The sequence below is a fragment of the Mobula birostris genome, chromosome 13, assembly GCF_030028105.1.
Source record: "Mobula birostris isolate sMobBir1 chromosome 13, sMobBir1.hap1, whole genome shotgun sequence".
NCBI classification, from domain to species: Eukaryota; Metazoa; Chordata; class Chondrichthyes; order Myliobatiformes; family Myliobatidae; genus Mobula; species Mobula birostris.
Genome location: NC_092382.1, coordinates 18,327,125 through 18,333,344, shown reverse-complemented (window position 1 = coordinate 18,333,344; position 6,220 = coordinate 18,327,125). Strand labels below are relative to the sequence as shown.

The window sequence follows — 6,220 nt, the reverse complement described above, 5'->3', positions numbered from 1 at the left end:
GCCTGCTGCGTTCACCAGCAACTTTGGTGTGTGTTGCTTGAATTTCCAGCATCTGCAGAATTCCTTGTGTTTAAAGTCTGCAGATGCTGGAAATCCAAAGCAACACAAACAAAATGCTGGCGGAACTGAGCAGGCCGGGCAGCATTTATCGAAAAGAGTCAACAGTCGACGTTTCCAGTTGAACCCTCCTTCAGGACTGAGATGAAATGACGGAAATACCTGAATAAAATCGGTCCGGATGAGGAAATGTCTCGCTGGAAGGTGATAGGTGAAGCCAGGTAGGTGGGAAAGCTGAAAAGCTGAAGAAAATAGAATCTAATAGGAGAGGAGAGTGGAGAATAGGAGAAAAGGATGGAGCAGTGGACCCAGAGAGAAGTGACCAACAGGTGAGTGGACGTGGAAAGTCAGAGAGGAAGAGAGGGAGTGGGAGGGAGGGGTGAGGGAGAGATTTGTTCACCGGAAGGAGAAATCGATATTCATGCCATTGGGTTGGGGGGCGGGGGGTACCCAGAAGGAATATAAGGTCCTGATCCTCGACCCTGAGGTGGCTTCATCTTAGCACAAGAGGAGGCGATGGGTTGACACGTCGGAACGGGAATGGGAATCGGAATGGGAATGAAAATGTTTGGACACCGGGAAGTCCTGCTAGGAGCGGATAGTTCAAAGGTTAATTTATTATCAAGCAGGTATCCGTAAAAAACTCTGGAGTTTCTTTTCTTCTCCAGAGAGCCACGAAACAAAGAAAGAACATGAAAGTCGTTCAGAGAGAAAAATCAAACTCCCACCCCACCCCCCGCATCAAAAAGAACGGCATTGCGATCATCAACCCCCAAAACCCACCCCTCCCGCACAAAAGGGAACAATAACATCGACCCCCCCCAATAAAAACAACCCCACCCCGCACAACTGCGGAGGGTCTGGTGTCACCAGTGTCGAGGCGGCCGCATCGGGAGCAGCGGACACAACGGGCGACCCCGGAAGATTCACAGGTGAAGTGTCGCCTCACCTGGAAGGATGTTTGGACAACGGAGAGAGTTCGGCCGTCCGGCCCTTTCACTGTGACACCCCGAACTCCACATCAAATCCGTCCACACCAATCTGGGTGAACTTTAATGACCAATAAATATAATTCCTCTCAGTGATCAGCTGTCTGAGTGATCCCCTGACTCTGAGAGGAAGGGGTGTCTCTGGTCCACATTGTCAGGGTGTTGAGTTTACCAGGAGACAGAGACTGCAGGGACGGGAGGTTTTCTGTTGACTAATACACTGTGTGTGGACCCCGCTGGCAATTCTGGTGTTGTGACCCGAATCGAGACAAACACCAGGCTGCCCATTCTACCAACAACACGGCACAGCCGGACACATAACAGGGGACTTTACATCTCACAACACTGGATTCAGTGATGAAACCCGTGATTAATGTTGTTGTCCCACTGAAATCATCAGAAACGTCCATTCAGGTGTTTCTAAATACGAGCGCTCCCCCACAGGTGACGTCACACAGGCGCATCCACGCGCCTGACGTCACACGTGGGTCCTCCACACCGGGATCTGCCCTCACGTGCGCGGTGACTTACGTCACCCGCGCGCTGGTGAGCTCGAGCTTTATCGGTTTAACGGCTGGGCTACTAATCACGTGACTAGACCCTCCCCCACCGCTGTCAACAGAGGATTCAGGAGCTGCTCTATTCCCATTGGTGCGAAACGGTGTCAATCACTGGTTACAACCAATAGCGGAGGCGGACCAGCCGAGAGGGCGTTACCCCGCCCCTGCCGTCGATCTCTCCGTCAAAGCGGAACAAATCCCAAAGTAAATGTCCGCTTTCTGATTTATTTCCATTTCCCTCCGAGGGAACAAAATCTTTTGCATCAGCTGTTGAGAAAATCACCTTTGTTCTGCCCCCATGTGAGATGAGGAGAGGTGAGGTACACCCCAGGTGCGGGACACGGGAAACTGGGTGAGAGTCGGGAAGGGGAATGAGGTGAAATGGCCATCGCAGAGTAATCTTGTGTCCGTCCCGCACAACAACAGGTGGACCCACTTTAGACACTGTCGGGGGGATCACTGACAGAGGAAAGTCAAAGGGGTGAGAGGGGACTAATATCCCAGTGGTCAGGCTCGCTAGTGCTAGTGTGGGGAGAGGGTGATGTGGTTCAAATAAGTTGTAGGGGGAATGGGAGCCAGAATGACAGAACAGATAGTGGGGAGGGTGAACTGACTTTATTACATACATCCTTCATATACATGAGGAGTAGAAATATTTACATTATGTCTCCGTCTGAATGTGCAATGTGTAATTTATAGTCATTTATAATAAATAGTTTGTACACAGGACAGTCAATATAACATAGAAATGCAATTGTATCAGCATGAATTAATCGGTCTGATGGCCTGGTGGAAGATGATGTCCCGGAGCCTGTTGGTCCTTTTGCTGTTGTACCGTTTCCTGGATGGGAGCAGCAGGAACAGTTTGTGTTTGTGGTGACTCGGGTCCCCAATATCCTTTGGGGCCTTTTTACACACCTGTCTCTGTAAATGTCCTGAATAGTGGGAAGTTCACATCTACAGATGTGCTGGGCTGTCCGCACCACTCTCTGCAGGTTCCTGTGATTAAGGGAAGTACAGTTCCCATACCAGGCAGTGATGCAGCCAGTCAGGATGCTCTCAATTGTGTCCCTGTGGAAAGTCCTTAGGATTTGGGGCTCCATCCCCAATTTCTTCAACCGTCTGAGGTGAAAGAGGTGCTGGTGTGCTTTTTTCACAACACAGCCGGTATGTACAGACCATGTGAGATCCTTGGTGATGTTTATGCTGAGGAACTTAAAGCTATTCACCCTCTCAACCCCAGATCCATTGATGTCAATAGGGGTTAGCCTGTCTCCATTCCTCCCGTCGTCCACAATCAGCTCCTTTGTTTTTGTGACCATGAGGGAGAGTTTGGTTTCTTGACACCAGTCGGATGTTGTTCAGACCTCAGATAGAGTCAGCAATCAAATGGTTGAGCATGGTGCGATGAATGTGCATCGTAGGAAAGCCAGATGAGCTCAGGACAGGGAATTATAACCATATAACCATGTAGCAATTACAGCATGGAAACAGGCCGTCTCGGCTCTTCTAGTCCGTGCCGAACTCTTACTCTTACCTAGTCCCACCGACCTACACTCAGCCCATAACCCGCCATTCCTTTCCTGTCCATATATCTATCCAATTTAACTTTAAACGACAACATCGAACCTGCCTCAACCACTTCTGCTGGAAGCTCGTTCCACACAGCTACCACCCTCTGAGTAAAGAAGTTCCCCCTCGTGTTACCCCTGAACTTTTGCTCTTTAACTCTCAACTCATGTCCTCTTGTTTGAATCTCCCCCACTCTCAATGGAAAAAGCCTATCCACGTCAACTCTATCTATCCCCCTCATAATTTTAAACACCTCTATCAAGTCCCCCCTCAACCTTCTACACTCCAAAGAGTAAAGACACAACTTTTTCAACCTTTCCCTGTAACTTAGGAGATGAAACCCAGGCAACATTTTAGTAAACCTTTTAGAATGCACGATTTCTCTCCCTCTTTCACCAAATTTCAATCCCTCATTATGATATTGTAGCCATTATTGGGACTTGGTTGCGCCCAACAGTCTGAGGGATTTAGAGGATAAATTTGTTGAGAGATTGCAGACCATGCCAAGAAACAAAGGTTGATTCAGTAAATGATTTTAACTTTCCATATATTGACAGGGACTCCCATACTGTAAAAGGACTAGATGGGGTAGAGTTTGTCAATGTGCCCCTGATCAGTAGGTCGAATTCCTGACGTAGAAGTGTGCAATGAGCTGATGATCCAGGGCTGGTGACAGAAATTAGTGATCATAATGCTATGAGATTCAAAGTAAATATGGGAAAAGATAGGTCCGGACCACGGGTTGCGATTCTAAATTGGAGAAAAGTCAATTTTGAACGTATCAGAAATGAGCTGACAAGTGTGGTTTGGGACAGACGTTTTCTGGCAAAGGAGTTCTTGGTAAGTGGGAGGCCTTCAGAAGTTAAATTTTGAGGGTGTCTAGTTTGTATGTGCCTGTCAAAATAAAAGTTGAAAGGTAACTGGTGCAGGGAACATTGCTTTTCCAGAGATATTGAGGCCGCGGATATTTTGTTCCTCCAAATGCCTCAGACTGTTTGGTGCTACCAAGACCCGTTAATGACTACAATATTATAATTCCACGCACTGAGCTCATCAGACTGTTTTTTAGTTGTCTTCTGTTGGTTTCTAATAGCTTCCCAATAGTGTTTACTCTTTTGTTTGCCCTCTCTTTGGCTTTTATGTTGGCCTTGGCTTCTCATTTCAGCCACAGTTGTGTCCTCCTGCCTTTCCAATGTTTCCACTTCTTTGGGATGTATCGATCACTCAGCTCCCGAATTGCTCCCAGAAACTCCAGCCATTGCTGCTCCGTTGTCACTCCTACCTTTTCCCTTCCAAACAAGTTTGGCCATCTTCTCTGTCATAGAAACATGGAGAAGTTCAATACAGAAACAGGGTATTTGGCCCTTCTAGTCAATGCCAAAAACATTTAACCTGTCTAATGCAACTATCTGCACTGGGACCATCGCCCTCCATACCCCTACCATCCAGGTACCTGTCGAACTTCTTTTAAATGGTGAAACTGAGCTCATATTCACCACTTGTGCTGGCATCTCATTCCACATTCTCATGACCATTTCAGTAAAGAACTTTTCCAAATGTTCCCGTTAAATTTTCACCTTCCCCACTTACCCATGACTTCTGGTTGTCATCCCATCCAACCTCGGTGGAAAAAGCTGCTAGCATTTACCCTATCTATACCCTCATAATTTTGTATACTAACAAATCCTCAAAGCAATGTATACTTTCTTTGTTTATATTAGGAACCTTTTTTAGGTGTATAAGATGATGAGGGGCATTGAGCCAGAGGTTTTTCCCAGGGCTGAAATGGCTAACATGAGGCGCGTAGTTTTAAGGTGCTTGGAAATAGATACCAAGCGGATGTCAGTGGTAAGTTTTTTTTTTACACAGAGAGTGGTGGGTGTGTGGAATGCACTGCCAGCGGCGGTTGTCGAGGCAGGTACAATAGGGTCTTTTAACAGCCTCTTAGATAGGTACATGGAGCTTAGAAAACTAGTGGTCTATGCTCTAGGGAAGTTCTAGGCAGTTTCTAGAGTAAGTTACATGCTTGACACAACATTGTGGGCTGAATGGCCTGGAATATGCTGTAGATTTCTGTGTTCTGTGTTCTATGTTGAACAGCAAAATAACTTCTCTTATTAAATCTGTACAGGGTCCATGATTTTAATGCCACTTTTCCATACTCCCATACAATCTTTGTCCATCTCCTGAGTAAATAGAGATGATAAAAATACTTAAGATCTCCCCCATCCACATATGGATTGCCATTCCGGTCTTCCAGAGGAACAACATTGTGCCTTGCAATCCTTTTGCTCTTAATCTATCTCTAGAAACCCTGAGGATTATCCTTCATCTTTTCTGCGAGTGCAGCCTCGTGCCTTCTTTTAGCCATCCTGATTTATTTCTTATGTGTTCTCCTGCATTTCTTATACTCCATAAGAACCTGCCTGCCTATCCCTGTTATGCAACTCCATTTTGTGCTTCACCAAGGTCTCGATATCTCTTGAAAACCAAGGTTCCCTACAGTTTCTATCTTTACCTTTTATTCTGACAAGCAGATACCCACTTTGTATTTTGAAAACTTTGCTTTGAAGGCCTCCCATTTACCAAGCACACTTTTTCCATAAAGCAGCCTGTCCCAGTCCACAGTTGCTAGATCCTAGTATCTTAATTCCAGGTGTTGATCCATGCCCTGAACACATCTGCCTTTCCTACGCTGCTCCTTGTATTGAAATATACAGGATTGAGCACATTTACTGCACCATGCTCAACTTTTTCATTCCTGAATTTGTCTGAGGACTGAACAACATCTGTCTCCACAACCCCTCCACTATCTGTTCTGTTATTCAGGCTCCCATTCCCCCTGCAACTTTAGTTTAACACCCCCCCACCCCCACCTCCCACCATGCAGCTCTATCACCCCTTTGGCTTTCCTCCCCCAGATCAATAAAAAAGAGGTGCATACCAGGTACAGGCAGATAGGAACAAATGGGGTACTTATGAGATACAGGAAATTCAAGTGAACACTTATGAAAGAAATAAAAGAAGACATCAGGTTGCCTC

At 46.4% G+C, this 6,220-nt stretch overlaps 1 protein-coding gene across 1 annotated transcript in view; it reads right to left on the bottom strand.

Annotated features, from left to right (window-relative positions):
- Positions 1-6,220, bottom strand: part of LOC140207831 (uncharacterized) — a 139,248-nt gene that overhangs the window by 87,652 nt on the left and 45,376 nt on the right. The window lies entirely within an intron of this gene.